The 24,325-nt window shown below is 40.6% G+C and overlaps 1 protein-coding gene and 1 non-coding gene across 2 annotated transcripts in view; one reads left to right on the forward strand and one right to left on the reverse strand.

The window, feature by feature from the left end:
• Window positions 1-407: 407 nt before the first annotated feature.
• Window positions 408-514, reverse strand: LOC131228397 (small nucleolar RNA R71). The gene has a single exon (XR_009162899.1). It is a non-coding gene; the product is annotated as a small nucleolar RNA R71 (small nucleolar RNA).
• A 19,966-nt stretch (window positions 515-20,480) lies between these two features.
• LOC131227708 (protein DETOXIFICATION 21-like) overlaps window positions 20,481-24,325 on the forward strand; it is a 52,159-nt gene continuing 48,314 nt past the window's right edge. Inside the window, exon 1 of the mRNA XM_058223511.1 lies at window positions 20,481-20,626. The gene's annotated coding sequence lies outside the window, so the exon portion shown is untranslated. The remainder of the gene's footprint in view (window positions 20,627-24,325) is intronic.

A 24,325-nucleotide genomic window follows, 5' to 3' on the forward strand; every position in this document is an offset into this window, starting at 1 on the left:
CTAGGGTAGAAGATCTCCAAGATGAGAATGAGGTGCATCAAGCACCCCCGCCTCGTACCTTACGAGATTACTTACAACCGGCGGGGGTGAGCACGCCCTCATGCATGGTTTTTCCTGAGAATGAAGGACACATGGATATCAAGCCAGGGGTGATCCAACTCCTCCCTAAATTTCATGGGCTTGAGTCAGAGAATCCTTACTTACATTTAAAAGAATTTGACGAGATCATAGCTACCTTATACTTTCTTAACGTATCTGATGACACGATCAGGTTGAAACTCTTTCCCTTTTCTTTGAAAGAGAAAGCCAAGACGTGGTTACATTCACTACGTCCTCGATCAATTGGCAGATGGAATGACATGACAAGGGAGTTCATTAAGAAGTTTTTCCCATACCATAAGACGAACACCCTAAGAAAGTCGATCATGAACTTCGCCCAAAGGGAAGATGAAACATTCTTCCAATGTTGGGAGCGGTTCAAGGATCTTGTCAGTTCATGCCCACAACATGGTTTTGAAACGTGGCGCATCACGAACTTTTTCTATGATGGACTGACATCTCCCATGCGCCAATTAGTCGAGACGATGTGTAATGGAGAGTTTATGAATAAAGGAGTTGATGAAGTGTGGGATTACTTTGATAAACTTGCTGAGAACACACAAACATGGGATATCTCTCCTAGACCTAGTACTGCGTCTAGGCCGACTCACTCCAAGGAAAGGGGTGGAATGTATCTCCTGAGAGAAGATGATGATATTAATGCTAAGGTAGCTAATCTCACTAGGAAACTCGAGGCCATAGAATTTAAGAAGGATAAGGCTAAGGAAATTGTTTGTAGCATCTGTGGTTGCAACATTCATACTACTGAAAACTGTCCAACTATCTCTGCCTTTCAAGAGGTATTAAATGAGCAATCCAATGCTGTAAGCAATTACCAAAGACCTTTCAGTGGGCCCACCTCTAACACATACAATCCTGGCTGGAGAAATCATCCCAACTTCAGTTGGAGGAATGGACAAACCGCTACACCTCAAGGTTACCTAAATCAAAATCCAACTCAAGAGAAACCTCAAGAGGATTCGGTTCTGAAACATTTTCAAAAGCAAGAGCTTTTCAATCAGGGTATGCTACAGGCCTTCCAAGACCTAACAAAAGCAATACAAGGACTTAAGGCTGAAAATACGATTGGGAACAAAGGGAGCTTCCCAGCTCAACCTCTTCCCAATCCTAAACCGCAATATGAAGTTAGCGACCCAAGCTCTTCAAATCAGATGGAGCAAGCTAAATCCATCACCACTCTTAGGAGTGGAAAAATCATTGACAAAACCATTCCGGTTAGGGCTGAAAATCCTAAGGACCCGGAAGTGGATAAAGAAGATGGATCTAGTCATACCCCACCAGAGTTAGAACCGGAACCTCAAGGAAAGCCGGTTGTTCCATTTCCCCAACGGTTGGTTGCACCAAAATCGCTCTCTAACTCTCAGGATATTCTAGAGGTGTTGAAACAAGTGAAGGTCAATATTCCACTACTTGATGCCGTGAAACAAATACCTTCATATGCCAAATTCCTGAAAGACTTATGTACAACCAAAAGACGGCAAAATATTCAAAAGAAAATCTTCCTAACTGAGAAAGTGAGTGCCATCCTAAAGCAAGATGTGCCGCAAAAATTCAAAGACCCCGGTAGCCCAACCATATCATGTGTAATTGGGGACCATTGAATTGATCACGCACTTCTTGACTTAGGAGCGAGCGTTAATCTTATCCCTTACTCGGTATATAAACAGTTGGGCTTAGGTGAATTAAAACCCACCTTAACCACACTACAACTTGCTGATCGCTCTGTTCGTATACCAAGAGGGATAATTGAGGATGTGTTGGTCCAGGTTGATCGATTTTACTACCCAGTTGATTTCATCATCTTGGATATCGAACCCATCGGTAACACAAGCACTCAGATTCCCGTCATTCTTGGTCGCCCATTCCTTGCCACTTCAAACGCAATTATCAATTACAGGAATGGTGTCATGAGTATGTCTTTCGGGAATATGACATTAGAAATGAATATCTTTTTCAACACGGCCAGACGGATAGAGGAAGATGACGATATCTACGATATTAACATGATCGATACTTTTGTGGATAACAGGACACCCCTTACTTTATCCTCTGATCCTCTAGAGACGTGCCTGGCCCACTCCCATGAGTTTGATGATGACATAATTAGGGAGACGTGTGCCATGCTTGATGCGCTACCGGTACTTGAAGTTAACCGGTGGAGGCCACAATTTGAAGAATTACCCCAAACTGATGAAGTGCCTCTACCGTCTAACCTCAAGCCACCGAAGCTTGACCTAAAACCTTTGCCCTCTGATTTAAAATATGCATACTTAGGTCAAGATGAGACATACCCGGTGGTGATTTCTGCCCACCTTGAGAAAGAACAAGAGAGTATGCTCATATCTACTCTCCTGGAACATAAGGGAGCCCTTGGATGGACAATCGCGGACCTCAAGGGAATCGACCCCTCGATTTGTACTCACCGCATATATCTTGAGGATAATGCGAAGACCGCTCGGCAACCACAACGTAGACTAAATCCAAACATGAAGGAAGTGGTTAAGGCCGAGGTTCTTAAACTATTGGATGTGGGTATCATATACCCTATATTTGATAGTCAATGGGTGAGCCCAACTCAGGTGGTTCCTAAGAAGTCCGGGATCACCATCGTAGCCAATGCCAATAATGAACTCGTGCCGACTAGAGTCACTACTGGTTGGAGGATGTGCATTGACTACAGAAAATTAAATGTCGTCACAAGGAAAGACCACTTTCCTTTGCCCTTCATTGATCAGATCTTGGAAAGGTTAGCTGGTCATTCCTATTACAGTTTCCTTGACGGGTATTCGGGCTACAACCAGATAGAGATCGCCCCTGAAGATCAAGAAAAGACTACATTTACATGTCCCTACGGCACCTTTGCTTACCGAAGGATGCCGTTTGGACTATGTAATGCTCCTGCCACCTTCCAGCGATGTATGATGAGCATATTTTCTGACATGGTGGGGCAATATTTAGAGGTCTTCATGGACGATTTCTCTGTCTTCGGTCCATCTTTCAGCGAGTGCTTGGAAAGTCTTAAATGCGTGCTGAAGAGATGTGAAGAAAAGAACTTGGTACTTAATTGGGAGAAGTGCCATTTCATGGTTCAGAAGGGAATTGTCCTTGGACACATTATTTCATCCAAAGGAATCGAGGTGGATAAGGCAAAGATCGATCTTATTTCTAACCTACCTCCACCCAAGAACATAAGGGACGTGCGATCCTTCTTAGGACACGCCAGGTTTTACAGAAGATTCATAAAGGACTTTAGTCTCATCTCTCGTCCTCTATGTAATCTACTTCAAAAGGATGCACCATACGAGTGGACTGAACCATGTCAGGAAGCTTTCACTAAGCTTAAGGGCATATTGACTAGTGCACCCATCATACAGCCACCTGACTGGAGCATTCCTTTTTAACTTATGTGCGACACGTCTGATTATGCTCTTGGGGCAGTTCTAGGCCAGAGAAAGATAAGAAACCCTACGTTATTCATTACGCAAGTAAGACTCTAAATCCTGCCCAAGTGAACTACTCGACTACGGAAAAGGAACTCTTAGCCGTAGTGTTCGCCTTGGACAAATTTAGGTCATACTTGATTGGATCCAAGATCATTATTTACACTGATCACGCAGCGCTTAAGTATCTTCTGTCTAAGAATGATGCTAAGCCCCGCCTGATACGATGGATCCTCCTACTCTAGGAATTTGACCTAGAGATAAAAGATAAAAAGGGAGTAGAGAACGTAGTGGCTGACCATCTTTCTCGCCTTAATCCCTCTGATTCCCTTGAAACAACACATATCAATGACATGTTCCCCGATGAACAATTGTTCAGAGTCTCCCATTCACCTTGGTTCGCTGATATTGCTAATTATCTTGCCACAGGTTCCATACCGACACATTGGACTGCGCAAGATAAGAAGAAATTTTTCACCAAGGTACGTAACTTTTTCTGGGATGATCCGTATTTGTTTAAATATTGCCCAGACCAAATCCTGAGGAGATGTGTGCCAGATGATGAGCATCAAAGTATCATCTCCTTTTGTCACTCACAGGCCTGTGGTGGTCACTTTTCTGCTAAAAAGACCACGGCCATGATTTTACAGTGTGGCTTTTACTGGCCCACTATGTTCAGGGACACTCACGAGTTTTGCAAAGCTTGTGAGCGTTGTCAAAAATTGGGAGCATTGTCCCGTCGAAATATGATGCCTTTGAATCCCATTCTTATCATCGAGGCATTTGATTGCTGGGGCATCGATTTCATGGGGCCATTCCCCCAATCTTTTGGGAATTTATATATTTTGCTTGCCGTAGACTATGTCACTAAATGGGTCGAAGCGATTCCATGTCGAACTAATGACCATCGCACGGTCATTAAATTCTTGAAAGAAAACATCCTTTCCCGATTTGGAACGCCTCGAGCTATCATTAGTGATGGGGGCTCACACTTTTGTAATAGACCATTTGAGAGTTTAATGAAGAAATACGGTATCTCTCATAAGGTGAGCACCCCATACCACCCACAAACAAGCGGGCAAGTTGAGATTTCCAATAGGGAAATCAAACACATTTTGGAAAAAACGGTTAACCCTGACCGTAAGGATTGGTCAATTCGATTGACCGATGCCTTATGGGCGTACCGTACTGCTTTTAAAACCCCTATTGGAATGTCTCCCTTTAGACTTGTCTATGGGAAAGCTTGCCACTTGCCTGTGGAGTTGGAACATAGAGCCTACTGGGCAATCAAAAGTTTGAATTTCAATTTGGACAACGCTGGCTCGCTACGCAAACTTCAGTTAAATGAACTCGAAGAAATCCGGAACGACGCTTATGAGAACTCGAGAATTTACAAGGACAAGATGAAGGCGTTTTATGACCAACATATTTTACGAAAATCATTCACGCCAGGCCAGAAAGTCCTCTTGTATAACGCTCGATTACATCTCTTTCCGGGTAAGCTTCGATCTCGTTGGACCGGCCCTTTCACTGTTATCACTGCTTACTCTCATGGGGCCGTCGAGATAAGAGACCCCGACAATGGCAAGGAGTTTAAAGTAAATGGACATCGCTTAAAGCCATTTGTCGAGAAATTTAATTCAGAGGACATGTCCATACCTCTGACTGATCCTGTTTACCAGGATTGATCTCCTAGTCTGATGGAGGTATAGGTAGGATTCCTGTTTTCATAGGAATAAGATAGTTTCCTTTATTCTGTTTTAGGATAGACGGTAAACTTAGCGCTCCTGGGAGCCAACCCAGCTTTTCTTTCTGTTTCATTTTCCTAGTTAGTTAGTTCAATGTTTGTGGGTAACATTGCTGCAAACCCTCACGAGACTACAACTCGTCCACTAGGGGCAACCTAGGGGTTTAAAGGCTTGTTGCATACGCTAAATGCAATCGAGAGTACCTGCGAAAGTGGTGTAGGTAGGATTTCATTTTTGTTATTTTTATTTTTATTTTACTGGTTTCTCTCTTGTGCTGACCCGATCTTACGTAGATATCTTTGGAAAGCCTTTTGATTCTTTCGTCCAGGTACTATCTTTCCATCACTCCTCTTATATTTTTGTTGTCCCATGTGCATTGCATGCTTATTTCTTTTACATTGAGGACAATGTAGATTTTAGGTTGGGGGTGGGAGATTAGGTTTCCTAATCTGTGTTTTCTTGGTCTTGAGCAAAAATTGTGAAAATTTTAAATTTTTATGGAATTTCGTATGAATTCGAAGTGATTTTGACGGCCATCTAGGGCACTTGGAATTACAAGATGAGTGATGTTGGTAATTTATGACTCTTAGATTCAGTTATTAGATTTCACAGTTAAGTTTGAAGTGTTAATCTCTGATTAGAAGTTGTAAACATTGATTGAGTTATGATCTCACATGTCACATCTCGCTTTCACATTAAGGTTTCAGTTTGATATTGAAGGATTTACTTGGTACTCATTAAGCTTGAAGGGAACCAACCTGAGAAATTGAAAGGATTGGGCGAATGGTCTACACCATAGGTTTGCTCCCTATAGGTGTAGATTTAATTCCCTATGAATGATATGTGAAAAATTTAGGTGTACAGTCTTCATCATAGGTTTGCTCCCTGTAGGTGAGGATTTGATTCCCCTTCTTGGCGTTACTTTTAATGAAAAAAATCAAAAGCTGAAGGAATGAAAAGATGATCTGTGAGGCAAGTTTTGGTTATCATGAATCTTCTTATTGGTTACCAGTAATATCCTAAAATAGAGAAGTGAATTTTAATGATGATAAGCTGAGATTACACTGTACGCTCATAGATCTCAACGATTAGAATTTTTCTAATTAATGGAATAATACTTTGAACTTGACTATGAAGTTTACCGTGCGCTTGAGTCTAGGAGGAAGTAATATCCAACATTCATGAATCTGGGAATTCTTATATCTGGATTATTCTACAAAAATCACGCGAGTTTATAGAAATTGTTTTGTAATTCTCAACTTACTTTTCGCATATTTTGCTCGGGACTAGCAAAATGCTGGTTGGGGGTTGTGTTGAGGGTCAAATATTGCATATCAGACCCATTTATTGCATGGATTTACAAGCATGATACCGTTTAATAGCCTGATTTAATTGTATTTGTGATGCAGAGTGTATTGACAAGCATGAACTGAAAAAGGGTGCTTAAACCATGGATTTGACGCTCTGATGACACCCAAGGCAAGGGACGGACTCCAGGGGACCAAGATCGATGGAATTACACACCAGGGATCCGAGGAAATCAAGTTATTCACGTTAAAGAGGCCTGAAATTGATGAAAAATGCAAGATCATATAGTTCTCGCCATCTGATTGGCTCAAAACTTCATACATGGCCTGAGGGCCATAAATTAACCGTACATATCAAAATTTAGCCCTTGGATCACTATAGAAGTGCCCCAACTGACAGATCAGCCCATAAACCGTTAATTCTGGGCCCACCTGATATTTGGAACTGTCTCAACTTTGGTCTCGGCGGTTTAAATAAGATGAGGAAACAAATGGATGGATCGGATCTTGTATATACATTACAGTGGGCCCCGTATAACCAAAGTGTGTACATGAGGTACACATGTGCCGAGCCGCACCATACCGTGTATAACGGGTCAGCGCGGCTGACCCGTATCTTCTTCTTTAAAACGGCAATTGCCGCATTAACGTTGTATAACGGACGGAAACTGTCCGTTTTTGCGGACGCAAGTGGGCCCCACCCATGGCCTGTACGGATAATCCAATCCGTTCATCGTGTAGAGGGCCACGAATTCATCGAACCCATGCTGAGCTTTTGGACTCATGCAATCACACGTGCGCGATACAGAGGCTATAAGTGGACTGCCCTGCAACGTTCAAATTGATGTTTGGATGATTTCTTCTCTGATTCTTAGTCAATGGATATGAAAAACCATCCGTTTCTTACTGAAATTTCGAGGGCAATCTAATGTACGGGGTGGATTTCCTTGAAAACACCTCTGTGGGGCCCACCAATCACGTCAGCGCCGGACGTGCGAAAGGCTACGCACGTCCGCGAAATCAGACTTTCCAGGCAGTTGTGGCCCACCATCTTTGATCATATGGCAGATCTGAACCGTCCATCGTGTAGGCCAGCCAAAACACTTCCAAGAGACGCTGATTTTACAGAAATAATGCAAGGAACGCGAGAGTTATGAAGCCCCAAACTTGGCTGCGAAAAGGCTTTCGCTGCGCGTACGATAGCTTCCCAAATCCGATTTCCACCACTCCAAAAGCTATAAAAAGAGTTCCAAACGTGGAGAAGAGGGTATGCTTGAATAGGGGACGTCAGATAGATAGAGGGAGGCGGAGAGAGAAGTGTTTGGAATTTTTATGTATTTTTTCTTTATTTTTCTTCTTTTTCCTATGATTATGTTAGGCTAAATCCCTTAGCTAGGGCTAAGAGGTGAAGCTTGTAGCGTGATGGGAGCTTCTACAGGTTTGATTGAACTGAACTGATTGACTTTGTTTGATTTAAGAAATTCTTTTAGTCATTAATGATTTGTTGTGATTTAAATTACAGTAGATCTGTGATGGCTTGAATAATTCCTTTCCTTTTATTTTGATGTTCAGAAACCCTGTTGTTCGCCATCGTCTCATAGACATGGGTGGATGATGGGATCCTTCCTAGCACTCATACATCTTTTGATTGGTTATGGATTGGTCTAAGTTCTGTTGTTTACCTTGTCTCTTAGGCATGGATTTGTGATGGAATCATACCTAATTCTTATACCTTTCATCTCTTGAAAACTATATCAAGTAAGTTCAGTATAATATCCATGAAGCAGGTATAAGATCTCCCTGATCTCTACAAGTGGATCCTCTGAATCCCTAGTTCACTTTCTCTGAATTCTTTAAGTTTAAATTAATATTTCACCATATTCCTCAAATCACAATTGGTTTAAATTTCATCTTAGCCTAGTTCTAGATCTGGTTATTTTCAGATAACGTACAGGTTTCAGTCCCTGTGGATTCGACCTCGGTCTTACCGAGTTTATTACTACATCACAACCCTGCACTTGGGGTGTGAACACATATATTTAAATCAAAAGTTTTAAAAGCTGGAATCAAACAACGATCAGATAGTACCTTCATGCCTCGCTCGCTCATGTGGCCCAAATGAGCATGCCACATACTTAGAGACGTGGAATCTGCAATAACTGTTGTCGCTCCACCTGCTAAAGTATTTCCGATCAACCTGTAAAGGTTTCCATACCTTTGCGCTCTCATAACCATGAGTGTCTCTTTTGAAACTTTAAGGACACCATCAATACCAGTGAACTTACACCATATAGCCTCAAGTGCACTGAGAAAAATCAGACTTTTTTTATATCAGAAACATGCCTGACATCAGTCAAGGTACGCTTCATCCCATCAAACATCTTGATGCTCACCATACCAATAACACAACATTACAGGTATTGTCATTGCCTATAAAAACCTATCCACCATCACATTCCTTGTAACTGGCGAACCAACTCCGATGAGGAGTCATGTGATAAAATGCTTCTGTGTCAAGTATCCACTCGTCTTTATGATTGTTGTGTAAGTGACCAATCATGAAAACAAACAGAAAATCACCATCACTTGTTTATTCATCAGATTTGACAACATTGGCCTCATTGGAAGAAGTCGTTGAATTTTCTTTCTTCGCTTTAGGATTTCTATAATCATTCTTCATGTGTCTAGATAACTCATAATTCTAACACTTTAATTTTCCTTTGCCTTGCCCTTGGACTTGGATCTAGGTTTAGTAGATCTTGTACCTCGCTTAGAATCTCTTCCCCTCGTAATCAGTGCATAGGAAGATGCCCCCATGTCGCCGTTTAGCTTTCTTATAACCTTCCCTTGAAGGACTGAGATAACGGTGTCAACATTTAGAGTTTTATTTGCGATGCACATCGTGTCCCTGAATGACTCATATGATACATGAAGAGAATTCAACAATATACATGCATGTTCCTCATCTTTAACCACTTCTTGCATATCTAGCAATTTGCACATCAATTTATTAAAGTTGCTGATGTAGGTTTTTAGATCTCCACCCTCTATCATCTTGAAGGTATAACACTGTAGCTTCAAGTGTAGGCGATTTTCAGAGGATTTATTGGCATAGATGTTCTCTAACTTTGCCCACAAACTAGCCACAGTTTTCTTCCTCAAAATATTATAAAGAGCTCCATCCATGAGACATAAACGGATAGAAGCTAAAGCATTACTATCAAGGTTTTTCCATTCATCATCTTTCATGGTAGATTTCTACTCCTCAAGAGCCTTAATCTCGTCTTACTTGGTTAATAGGCTAATCATCTTAACCTTCTATAACTCAAAATTATTTTTGACTGAGTACTTCTCAATATCAAACTTGTCATTTTACATTATTACTAATCCTGCAGATTCAGATTTGTGCCCCAACGATTGCTCTGATACCACTTGTTGGGGATTTGTGCTGCAGAATCACACAAATCTAGATTTAGGATAGCAATTCAAGAGCAACAAGCAATCACAAGATAACAAAAAGATTTAATGTGGAAAATCCTTCTGGGAAAAAACCACGACACAAAGCGACAGAAATCTACTATGAAATAGAAATTATAAGAGAAAGGACTTATCCGATTGAAACAACCTCGAATCTCACCCTTGCTACACCCTTTAAAAACCCTAAAATCCCTTTTAAGAACCCTTGGAAAACTTTTAGAATGCCTTAAAATACATTATAATAGCTCTAGGGACTGCTATTTATAGTTTATAAAACTCTCCTTCATCACCTCTTTGAAACCGCATCAAATTTACGCAGTCTGCGCAAAATCTGCGTTGAATCTGCGTAATCCTCGACTAGTCGAAGGAGGTCTTCGACCCGTCGAGGGGACACTCGATCGGTCAAGCCAATCTCTTGATTGGTCGAGCAGCACGGAATAACAAAACCCATAGCCACTGTACTTCGAGTTGAGCAGGCCTCGACCGGTCAAGTGGACCCTCGACCCGTCAAGCCATACTCTCGATCGATCGAGCGTCCCAGAAGATGTGAAGACATCTGCTCTCGACAACGATGTATATCCATGACATCCATTAGTTTTTCCCAATCATTTTAGTGTATAATCTTAAAAGTGAAGAAGATACAATCTCCAATGGAACACATGGTAGGGATTGAATTCTCACGGTTGAAAACTTACCCAGGGCCACGAAAATTTTGCACCAAACTGATATATCCACACTGTCCATCAGTTTGTATATCCACGCCATTACAAGAGTAAATAAACATTACAGTAGACATTATGAAAATTTTAATGGTAGACATTCAATGACTATTGTTTCCTGTGGTGTGGTCTATCTGAGACTTTTATCTACTTCAGTTTTTGGGACCATGACCTAAAATGAGCTGTAAAACGGATGGACGGCCTGGATATACAACACATGCATCGACGTGGGCCCCTTGGTCAGGGCCGCACCCTCTGGCTGGATCCGAGGTCGCACCTAATCCGCGTTCCCGCGTGCTACCCAAGGAGGTTTGTTAAGCGCCCAAGCCTACGCACGTGTACGAGGCATCCCATCTACACACCGGTACACGTGCCTTTGCAGCGTACCCTAGGACGATCTGAGCCGTCCATTGATGGATCCGACCACGTATATGACCTGGTCCAGAAACAGGCTGGTTCATCGTCAGGTGGTTCACAATTTTAAAAATAGTTAAGACGGCCCATAAAATCTTTCCCAGGTTTCCTTCTCAGCCTATTGGCAGATCTGAACCGTTTATTCCATCCATCTTACCTTCTACAGCCTAGCAGAAACCACATTGATCACATACATGATCTGATCCGTCCCTAAATCTGTCAGAGAGCGATGGATGGCTGGTGTGAACACCTATATCCGGTTGCCGGCTATCCTAACATGCATCCCTGTCTTTTCCACCAATGCCGCACATTTGTTGGACATCTCAGTCGCGGAATGGTGGGCCCCACCATCGATAATCAGGCCGATGTACTTATTGTGTCGTCCGCATCTGTATGTTCGGTCAGATCTGTTCATTGATTTTGACGTAGTTGCCTGCCTAGTGCATGGCCCAGCCTGATCTGTCCTCTTCATGGTGGGGCCCACCACATGTTAGGCACAGATAATAATAAAAGAGTCCAACCCCAATCCATAATTCGATGGGCCACACCAAAGAAAGCAACGGCTGACATTGGGGAGACTGACGTATCATCCTGGAAACTCTCAGTGGGCCCCACCAGGATGAATGCAAACACCAAAAATCAGGCAGCTCGCAAACTAATTTATGCGACAGCGTTGTACAGCTGATTGTACATTTCCACTGCCGTGCATCGCACCTAGTTCTTGGTCAGGACGATTCTTGCATGTATGGTGAAAACGTGGAGGTACGCCAGATTCACGGTATAGATTCTACATTCACGTGATAGATGGGCCCCACACAGATCGAACGTACAGTAATTACCATACGTTTCTGCCTATGTGATCATCCGTTGAAGTGCTCTTTCAGGAAGATCCTCAGGTGGGCCACACCAACCAAACAGTGGGAACAGCAACGTGTACTGTTGAAACCATCCTGGAGCTTTTCATGATATTTATATGTGATCCAAACCGTTCATAGAATTATTACCACTCAGATAAACTATAGGAGCAAATATCATCCAGATACAAAACGTTTATCATAGCCAAGCGTTCAATCCCCGCTGTTTCGTGTGGTGTGGCCTACATGAGTTTTGGATCTCCTGATTTTTAAAATCATTTCCTACCGTGGTCTTTAAAAACAGATGGACCTGGATTTGTCACGGAGATATCAATGGACCCCACACAGCCCTGGGTACAGAGATATCTCTTTTGTCCGGTTCACAAGCAATACGCCCCCTTTCAACGGTGCTCGAAGGTGATTCGACTGTACGGGTGTACACTGAGTCGAACAGAGTTGAGCTGGGCTCAGCTCGGCAACTCGGCTTGGCTCAGTCCTCGAGTTTGATTGGCCAGCTCAGCTCAGTTCGGTCAGCAGCTTGGGCCAATTTGAGCAAGTTCGATCCAAAATCATGCATATGCAACATTTTCGGAAACACATGTTATGCACTTTTAATTTCTCAATATATATAGAATAACAGCGGCTATTTACAAGTATTTTATCAAACACCTTATAAGCAACATCAAAATCAAGTAAAAACGGTATTTATTTCATATATATACTTTCCTTGCCACTAGCCAACACTCTCAATGAGTCATTTCATCAAACACTTGGTGAGCAACATCAACATCAAAATAACCGGCTCACCGTACTAGATTGATCCAAGTTTGATTCGAGTTAGGGTTCAATCCGAGCCAGAGTCGAGTTCGGTCGAATTTTTTTCAAGCTAAAAAAATCAGCTCAACTCCGCTCGAGCTTAGCTTCAAACCAAGTCGGATTAAGCTGTTTGGAGTCGAGTTGAGCCAGCTAACCAAGCTAATTCCGTTCGCGTACACCCCTACTAGACTGTAATACTGTACTATGCCTTTTTTAGCAGTCCGTAAGACACTTAAGTCTGTGGGACCCACCTGGTTCTATATACAACATCTGCTCCCTTTATCAGGTTCTTTCCACCATCATAGCCCTTGAGGCAAAAAATCAGCTAGATTCACAACTCATATGGGCCACAACGAATGGAGTAATGATGATGGAATACCAACCATATATTTGTGTGTGAGACTACATGGCAGATATCTTCCATCAAACCCATTTAAACAAAACTCAAGCAGGCAACGCCAAACAGCTATTATCTGGCTTACCTCTATTAATAGTGATTCTCAATTAATGAACAGAGTAGATTTTACTTATATTGACCCTACCTACCTTGGGTGCTCTACACGTGTACAAAACTTGTCCAAGCCCAAACTAGCCTTTCCAACAATGACAGCCGTAGACAACTTTCTTTCTCCAATTTGTCCTAAAAGCATTGATCATGGGAATGAATTTTTAATACAGTCACTTGGATGGACTTTGGTTGTGGTAAGGTACTACTTCTATCTATTCAACTAAGCACAGGTTAGGGCTCTTAGGTCCTATTCTATTATTTATTTGTTATCCAACCTGTTCATAAGGTTATAAATATTATAAATATTGATGAATATAAAACATATCGGGTTGATCCAAAATTTCTATGGTCCACAAAATCTTTTTAACATTTTGACACAGTCAAGGACGTGAGGTTGAGCACTGTCTTCCTCAAGAGGATAACTATTCCGAATCAACGGAACTTCTCTCGACTTCTCACAGAGACTTCTCAAATTCACGAGGAAAGAAAGTAAGAAAATAAGAATAAATTCTAATAAATTCGAAATTAATTGATGAATCAATAAAAACAAGTTCACAATCCTTTAAATAGGGATATCAAGCAATTGGAGAGAAATCAGAATCTAACTACGACTAAAACTCTTAGAATTCGCAACTTACTATTTATGTCTACTAGTGCACAAGGTTTTCGACCAAAAATAGTAAGTGTTATATTTGGCTTCACCAAGCTGTTCTCCTAATTTTTCTAAGCTCTTTTCGCATTGGGCGCAACTCCTAATACCCAATGGATGAAGAGTTATAATCAAACTAAAACTTATTATTTATAGTAAAAACAGAATTAAAATAGGAAAACGACCATTAATTTAGTGGTATTTTGCAAATCCGGCTTACATAACCCTGCTATGCCGGGTTGGTTGGCTAAAGTAGCTCGTTCTATCCCAAAATCATATATTTTACGTTTGATAACTCATTCCAAATTGTGAGTTACGCCTGGATTAAGGTCCAACGGTCCGAATCACTTCTATCCTCAACGGAGCCTTTTCTGATCGATCTTGGCCCTGTAACTGTGTGCAACCCTCTCTACATCACATTTAATCCCTTACATGTGGTTCGCTAGATCCTTGGATCTAACTTATTTTTTGGGCTCATGATCTAAAATGATATGGAAAAATAGAGGGGCTGTGTGTATAAAAGCCTTGGCCTCTCATGAGCTCCAATGGGCATGGGTAGTACTTAATCTAGCTGCACTTAAGAAAGAATGATTGAGACTTTATTGTGTAGTGATAGCCTTTGGCTTATGAATTTTTAATAAAAAGGTGGTTGCTTGGCAAGAAATGATTGAGCTTATATTGCATAGTGATAGCTTGCCGCTTAAATTGAGAAGGGATGTGAATTTCACGTGGGACCTACTCTGTCCATTCATTCTAGTAGCTGACTTTTAGGACATGAGCCAAAAAAATGAGGTAAACCGTTTAGGTGCTACACACAGTGCATAAAACGTCCCAAACGACACTGTAGACAACTTTTCTTTTATCCAATTTGTCGTAAGCGCATTGATCCTGAGGATGAATTTTTAATACAACTATAGCCACTTAAGTGGATGCTGATTAGGTACTACCTCGGCCACTTCTAAGCTCGATCAGGACAGGATAGGCCTCTTATGGTTACCATATTATTTATTTGCCATCCAACTTATTCATAAGGTTATATAGACCTTGATGAATGAAAAACACAAATATCTGATCTAAAACTTCTATGATCCTCAGGGATTTTTTTGGCATTTAATTCCTACTATGAGGTCCACTTGAGTTTTGGATCTGACTTACTTTTGGGCTTATAATCTAAAATGATATGGAAAAATGGAGAGACAGTATGGATAAAAGCCATACATCACAGTGTCCCGTGTCCCTTGGAGCCCTGGTGTGTCTCGCGCTCAGAATGGTCAAGGATGGTACTTAATCCCCATTGCACTTAATGAGGAATGATTGAGACTTTATGGTGCAGTGATAACCTTTGGCTTATGAATTTTTAATAAAAAAGGCTACCAAAAGAATGATTGAGATGGTATTAATTGCATGGTCATAGCTTGGGGTTTAAATTCAACTTGTTTTCTTTATTTCTTTTAGCCGTTGTTTGTTTTATAAATCATGTAAATAAATGAAAGTAAATAATAATTATTTGCCACCTAAATTTAAACACTCTTTTTGAATGCTAAAATTGAGAAGGGATGTAAATTTCATGTGGGACCCGCTATGATGTGTATGGCCTATCCATGCCGTCCATTCATTTTGCTAGCTGATTTTAGGGCATGAGCCAAAAAATAGAGGCAAATGTAAAGCTGAAGTGGACCACATCACACAAAATCTATTAAAAACTTTTTCAGGATCCAAAAGTTTTGGGTCAAATTGATATTTGTGTTTTTCTATTATCTATTTCTATGTGATCTTATGAATAAGTTAGATGAGAAATAACACCCAGATCCATAGCTCAACTGGCAAACTGAGTAGAGATACCTCGTTTCAACACTTGAGGTCTTGGTATGGGTCCCTAGCAGGGGTGGCTAACATGGAGTGTGTGTACTGACATGGGTGTAGACTAACCAGCTAACCCAAAAAAAAAAAACAAAAGTTAGATGAGAAATAAGTTGTCTTCTAAGATTTAGGAAGAAAAAACATTTCAATTGTAGAAGTTTTATGACCACTGTGATCTTATGGTATGGGCCACTTGAGCTTTGGATCTACATCCTTTCTGGGCTCATGCCCTAAAATGTTTTGGTAAAACAAATGAACAACATTACTAACTTACATACATCATGGTGGGGCCAACAAATTTAAGTCAATCCTTCAAAAAAAAAAATTTTTAAAAAAAATATTTCAAAAGGTAAATACTCACACAAATCAAATATGCCTAAGAGTGATACTGACCCAATTCCCCCGGGAAAAAAATAAAATAAAATCAAACAGCCAATTCTCACTATATTTTGAATACTCACTATATGTCTTTTGTGGTTCATGAGTACTATTTTTCATCTTTACAAGTGTGCTGACATATTACGGCATGCTACTTGCGATATTCCATGACAGGTTGGGTGTAAATAACCCTGATGTGTTGAGGAGAATGCTCGCGTACCTGTTATGTGTAAACAACTCTCATGCGTTGAGGAGAATGCTAGTATAGTACTCATTAGGTGGATGAAAAGTCGCCGTGAAATCAAATAAATCAGTTGTTTAAAATTGATCTTAACCATTGAATCCATCTCCTTGAAAGTTCCAACATAAAATAAAATGATGGTTTATTTGCTAATCAGGCTGCATACGATGCTTTGTGACAGAGACACAATAACATATATTAACTCAAATTAAAACCGATTACCTTGTGGAAATCATTGTCATTGAGTTACATGTGAAAATTTGGGTGGATGAATATATATATATATATATATATATATATATATATATATATATATATATATATATATATATATATATATATATATCCTATTACACGTAAATATTATTTTATGTATAAATAAGATAATTTAACACATGATATATCTAAACTGTCACAAGTAATTGGACAGTTATATTTGGATTATTTATATAACAAATGTACAATTTTAAATTGACACGAGCTGCGTGTTACTGACGCAGGGATGAACGTGATGAGGGTGATCACCGTCTTCCTCAAGGATAACTACTCCGAATCCACGGAGCTTCTCTGGACTCCTCACAAAGACTTCTCGAATCCACGAGGAAAGAAAGCAAGAAAATAGAAATAAATTCTAATAAAATTCGAAATAGATTAATTCATGAATAAAAACAAGTTCACAACCCTTTAAAAAGGGATACCAAGCAATAAGAAAGAAATCAGAAACAAACTAAAATTAAAACTCCTATAAATTCGCAACTTACTATAAATAGTAAATTTACTTTTTGTAGTAATTTTCATATGTGGCTTAACTACGTTATTTTCCTAATTATTTTAAACACTTTTCATGTTGGACACAACTCCTAAAACCCAACGAATGAAGAGTTATAATTAAACTAAAACTTACTATTTATAGTAAAAACGGAACTAAACATGGAATTTCACCGTCAATAGGATGGAATCTCGCAAATTTCGACATGGGCAACCTGTCATAGCCAGGTTGGTTGGCTAAATTAGCTCGTTCTACCCCAAAATCATATATGGTACATCGAGTAACTCATTCCAGTTTGCGAGATATGCCTATTTTATGGTTCCGACGCTCTTGATGATTTTTGTCTCTGATCGGGCCTTCTCTGATCCATCTTAGACATGAAAGTGTCTATGGCCCTCTCTACATCAGTTACCCTAAGTTCCATCCTGATTCCAAACCTCTTTGGGCCTTACTGAGCTTTTAACGATGTGAGATCAAAATCTACTGTTTCCTGTGGTGTGGTCCACCTATGGATCTGTATCTTTTTTTCAGCTTATGTGGCAAATTGATCCGGCAAAACTGATGGACGGAGTGGATGTCATCACAGTGGAACCTACCGAGCTTTGGTAACAGATTTTACCCACAACTCCCGTCCATTTAAAAGTAATTTCCAAGTGTCTGTGTATCATCCATCACTCTCTGCCAGAGTATCTAAGTTTTTCTCTACCTAGGATGGAAACGGATTGGTTGGTGTACCACACACCAGCTATATAGCTGGTGCAGATACTTGTCGTGCGAAGACGAGCACCGACGCTCCTCGAGCTCCAAGTTGTACGAACGGCTCAAATGAGATCAAAGTTACATGAGCCGCACAATGATGTATTTATTATATCCACACCGTTCATCAATTTTTAGAGATCATTTTAGAGAATTAGACGAAAATAAATCATATCCAAAGCTCAAATGGACCACACCAAAAATAGCAGCGGGGATAATGATTTTCACTGTTAAAAAATTTGTGGCATCCAATTGCTCATAAGGTCACAAATACCTGTATGAAGAGGAAAAACAAATTTCATATTGATCCAAAACTTCTATTACCCCCAAAAGGGTTTCAATGCTAGAAGTCCAATCCCCCACTTCTTTTTACAATGTGTTCCACTTTATATTTAGATCTGTCTTAGTTTTCATCTCAAGCCTTAATACGAGCTCTCAAAATGGATGGACGGTTTGGATATAATACGTACCTCATGATGGGACCCACAGAACTTGCTGACCTCAATACATCAGCTATATAGCTGGTGTGTGGTGCGTGTGGTACACAGCAATCCGCTTCCACCTAGGATGGTAAGGGTGCACACGGTTCGGTTTGGTCTGGTTTTGGGGTGAAACTGGAACCGAACCATTCCCTACGGTTCTAGGATTTTTGGAACCGGAACCAGACCGTTTGCACCCTAGAACCAAATCAGAACTGGATCGTGAAAACCGGTTCGGTTCCGGACCGGTTCCACAGTTCTGGGTTTTTTTTGAAAAAGAAGATTCTAACCATTGAAAAATGGACTTCAATGATTTCCATGATTTTTGTTCATAGATCTAATGGATGGAATAATTTGCAGCAACTCATAAAGTTCCTATGGCCTATGTATTGTGGGGCCTACCTAATTGACGGTTCCGATCATCAACACACACGGAATTCACTTTAGTAGTCCGTGGACTACTTTTCAGTTGTCAATCTTCACCTTTACTTTTTCATCATGGTCGTCATCCATAAATCTTTGACAGCTGTAAATTCAGAATGGCTCTTATTTTTCTCGATTTGTTGTGCCTCTTTCGCGATTTAGCATCTAGCGTGTGTCGCCACTCATTGGAGTCACATCCTTTGTGTACAGATGATCCGAACCGTCCATGTTGTGCACCCCATTTCATAAGGGCCACCATATAAAAATAAAAATGGACGGGTGATTTTGACCATCTTTTTTTTTGCATATGAATTTAGAACAATAGAAATCAATGGCTTATACTGAACAATACCCCATTACGGTTCGGATCGGTTCAACGGTTTGGATCGATTCCACATGGCCTTAAACCGGAACCGAACCGTAACCAACGGTTTTGGGATTTTTGGAATCGGAACTGGACCGTTAGCATCCTGGAACAGGACCAAATTGGACCGATCCAACGGTTTCGATCCGGTTACACGGATCTAACAGTTCAATGTTCACCGCTATAGGATGGCATTCCTGTATCCGCAGATCCAAAAGGTAGCAATTATTGGAGGCGGATTGCATACTCATTCAGTACACTATAGGGTACTGTAGGGCCCACCGTGATGTGTCCGGATTATCCACGCCTTCCATCCGTTCGACGAGATCATTTTAGTTCATAATCCCAAAATTGAAACATATCAAAGCTCAAGTGGACCATACCACAGGAAAACTGTGGGAATTGAACGGCTACGGTTGAAAATTTCTTGTGGGCGCAGAAGTTTTGCATCAAGATTATATTTTTCTGCACTTCATCCATGTCTGTACGACCTAATGAACAGGTTGGATGAAATATAAAAATCACCGTGGGCCCTAGGAAGGTTTCAATGGTGGACGTCATTAACGCCCCTGTTTTATGTGGTGTGGTTTATGTGAGCTTTGCATACGTTTCGATTTTGGGTTTACGTCTAAAATAAGCTGGTAAAACGGATGGACGGTGTGGATGAGACAAAAACATCACGGTGGGCCACCAACGAGTTTACACAGTACCCTATAGCGTACTGAGTTACTCACTACGCAATCCGTGTACGCAATGATTAATGTGAGTGACTCACCCAGCCCTGTATTCTTTTTACTCAAGCGAATCACGATGCCTTTGGCTTATGGAAACGACTCTTCTGATAGTTAACCACCATTTTAAAGACGGTGTGACGTCTTTACATGTGGCACTTGTGAATGGCTATCCAGACCGTTCAAATGGTGGGTATGAAATAAGTGGTTGAAAGTAAAATATCAAGCGATCCAAATATCGAGAGCAGAATCAGACAGTCCTATTATCTTATCCTTAAAGTTTTTGGGTTATGCTCCATCCACGAATGGGTCAACGATTTGGACGGTTCAGATCGATAAACGACTCCGACATGTGTAGGATTGAAGAGTCACCACCATTTATAAAATGGCAGAAATCTAGAACTAATGTTTTTCCAGTCCGCAGACAATCATAATTAAGACCCCAGGTCGCTGATGGAATAAAGAGGCAATCCTGGAGCAAGCGCTCTGTTCACCACTGCGCAAGTTATCCAGCAGCGATCGCCGGTTCTTTGCTGCTGCTCCCACTCGTTGCTATCTTGCGCCCCGACGTAAGTTATCTTTCCTTCGCTCTTCCCTTCCGAAATCCTACGCACCCTCTCCGTTCTAGCTTTCTTGAGAAGGGTGCTCCTCGAGCAAGATAAGTTATAGTGTCCCACTCGTTGACAGTCCAATCAAGTGATCTGAACCGTCCACTACGACAATTGGACGTCTCATGGGCCACTGCAAAAATCAATTTGATTGGATGAGTCCAGCGGTCTAGCCATTTGATCAGTAAAACAATGGACGTTCAAGATTTCTTATTGAAAACAGGCCCGGTGGACCATCTGAACCATCAATTTGGATTTCTCCTATTTCTGGAACCAGTTTTATTGGGTGATCATAACCGTCCCATCAATCGGTTGGTTAGGATCATCATAGTTGTGTGATTTTAGGGCGGCCACTCTTTAAAGTGTGGGCTGGACTTAATGGACGGAATAGATCGATTCTTGGGTTGTCCATGTGTCCACGTGTGGTTTCCGAATTCCACGCGAGTGAGAGAGCCGTACACATCCACACGGGGATATGATGCGTGTGTCAGACCTGAGATATCGATTACAGTGAGGCCATTCGTGGCCGTGAGGTGGCAGAAGTTCTAATCATCATCCCCATTCGTATGTTAGCCTTAGATTCACACACGTGTTTTATATTTGCACGCGCGCCCACCACTAGTGTACGGCTCCGTAAGCGTGTCGATTTCAGGTTGGACCGTCGGGTTCGGGGTTACTCCGACCCAGCTGACGCGGATTTCCTGCAAATGCCTTTCCAAGGGGGTTCCTGCGCAAGGATGCTGAGTGGGGCCTACTGAAACGTATGCGAGAAATCCACTCCGTTCATCCGTTTTGAGAGATCATTTTAGAGCGTGTGACCAAAAATGAGGTGTATCCAACACTCAAGTGGGCCACACGAGAGGAAACGGTGAGAATTCAGTGAGCACAGTTGAAGAATTCTTATGGCCATAAAAGTTTTGTATCAATATATATTTTTCGTTTTTTCACTTCATCCCACTGGGAATGACCTTATAAACGGTTTGGATAGCATATAAACATCAAGATGGAGCCCAGCAATGTTTCAACGGTAAGAATTTCTTTTCCCAATTTTCCCTCTCGTGTGATCCACTTGAGTTTTTTATCCGTCTCATTTTTCGTAGCACATCCTAATATGATCTCAAAAAACGGATGGAAGGAATGGATTTCTCACATATATTTCCATGGGCCCCATCCGGCATCCTTGTGCAGGAAAGACGCGTCCGACCCAGGCTGCACACCTGTTCATGTTTGATACACGTGGACTCAGAAATTGAATGTGTCATCGATCAACTAAATTGAACCGCCTGAAATGTGGGGCCCATTGTAGATAAGCAGTACACTAAAATCAGAGCGGTTGAATGATTTTAATTTCTGAGATCTGGACACTTATTTGATGAATTAGGATTATTAGATGCCTTTTTATCTCAACCACACATCAGCTAGTTAGATGGCAAATAAATATTCTAGTGGAATCTAAGAAGTTTTTAATGGTAGAGATTCAGTCACCATCGTTTCTTGTGGTGTGGTACACCTAAGATTTTAATCAGCTTCCATTTTTAATTCACGCACTAAAATGAGCTTTCAAAATGGTTGGACGGTGTAGATTTAAGGCATATACATTAATGTAAACCCCACAGTCAGGGGTCCCACCCACCTTGGTACATCCGGGTACATCCAATGTCCGATTGTACATATTCTGCATCCGAGATAGCTACCTAACTTTTGGACGTTAGTTGAGTTGAGTCCAGCACGTACACGTCCAAAGCAAAAGAAAAGGCTAACGTACGCTCCCACACGTGATTCACAGTAAAAAGGACAAAATTGGTATTTTATGTCGGAAATTTTATTTTGTTTTGTAACATTATTTATCCTAGTTTAACTCTAAATTTAACTTAATTAATGTAATATAGTTAGTCTATACTGCCATATTGGGTTGACTTTAGCTTAGGAGTAGTTTCATCAATGATATACTCATTCTCTCTCTGCACCTAGATTCCTAAATTAAGGGAAACATTTTTCCTTTTGTTTTTTTAGTGTAATTTTCTTTCATCTATGTTCGAGTCCCTGGATTAAGGAAGATCTTAGCTTTATGACATTGCCAATTGCCATCTACACCACAGTCGTTGAATCACTAAGAATTATTTATCTCATTTGTAAGTGTTCATCTTCATTAATGTAATTTATTTTCTTTTATTCTCACACTGTTTTAATCGATCAATATCTACTATTAAAGTGAGAAAACTCATTTCAAATTTTTTTTTTTTAAAAAAAAAAACTTATTAGAAGGATGAATTATCCCCTTCACAAATTGTCTTGTCTCTTTAGCATGTGCCAGAGTAGACAATCAATCTAAAATTTTAGTCATAATTAAACAACTGTCTATGATTTCTCTATTCATCTCGGCACTTGGGGTGAAACGCTTTCAGTTCAGAATGAGCCGCATTAGACTTTGGGAAGCTCGACATTACATACACATATTGAATTTCGAACCAAATAAGGTTCCACGCTTGAGAACCCACGTGGACAACCACCCATAGTTTCTCTATATATCTCGGCATTTGGACTCAAAGGCATTCAATTCGGATTGAGCCGCATTGGACTTTGGCATGCCCAACATTGCTAACACATACTGAATTTCGAACCAAATAGGGTCGCATACTTGAGAACCCACATGACGCTTTTTCATTAACATGCCCTACTAGGTGCAATCGGGTCCTCTTTCTATTCTAGTTAAAGAGTGCACTTGGTGTTTAATTAGTTATCTTATTGTGTCATTTCAAACAAATATGTCAACTATAGAGGGTTTGGAGTTTAGGCTTTCAATTTCAAAGAAAAGTTGGATTCTTTGAAAATGTTCCAAAGATTCTCATTAGTGTGACTCTGGTAGTCACATGAGAGATGCCTACTAGGTATAACTAATCAAGAACATATGTGGAGAATTTATACTATAGATCCTACATATACCTGGCCTGTCATATCCAATTCCAACAAATAAGATGTTGCCACGTGTTGGCATATTCATACAGAAGCTGAAAAGGGCACTCATTGAGTGTAGAGAGAGATTGTTAGAATTTGCAATACATTTCTATCAGAGACATGTTTCATGCTAGGAATGTCATAGCACCCAAATATGTGCACACGACCAAAACCTTAATGGCAATCATTCTCTCAATAACATATAACTAGAAGAGACAACCTACAAAAAACGTCTAACAAGCACCCATAACTCGGTGTAATGCTAAGGCGGTGATATCTAATGACACATGATCAAATTTAATTGGCCATGCATAGTCATAGACCATTAAGTAGTGCTACAATAAGAGAAAACCATCTAAAAATGAAAATATAAGTAAATACAACAATGAATAGTTAATTAGTATCTTTTCAAAATAGAAGTGTATCAAGTCAAGGTTGTTAACTAATCGGGGACCATCGATCCCGAAAGCCAAGTGATCATATGTGAAGGCTACCACTTAACTGAAGTTTATAAAAGTTGTAGAGAATGAAGAGCTCGTGACTCTTGCCAATCTAAACAAACAGATCTCTTATTTAGTTCAATGCTACCTATAAAATCTTTTCATCCAGTATGGACATCGATCTTAGCTTATCCTAGTTTAGCCACTCCACTTCCATCCAACATAATCCAATAAGTTTGGATCAACTAGTGTAGCTTAATTAGTCTCCC

This window comes from Magnolia sinica, chromosome 15, assembly GCF_029962835.1.
Source record: "Magnolia sinica isolate HGM2019 chromosome 15, MsV1, whole genome shotgun sequence".
Classification (NCBI taxonomy): Eukaryota; Viridiplantae; Streptophyta; class Magnoliopsida; order Magnoliales; family Magnoliaceae; genus Magnolia; species Magnolia sinica.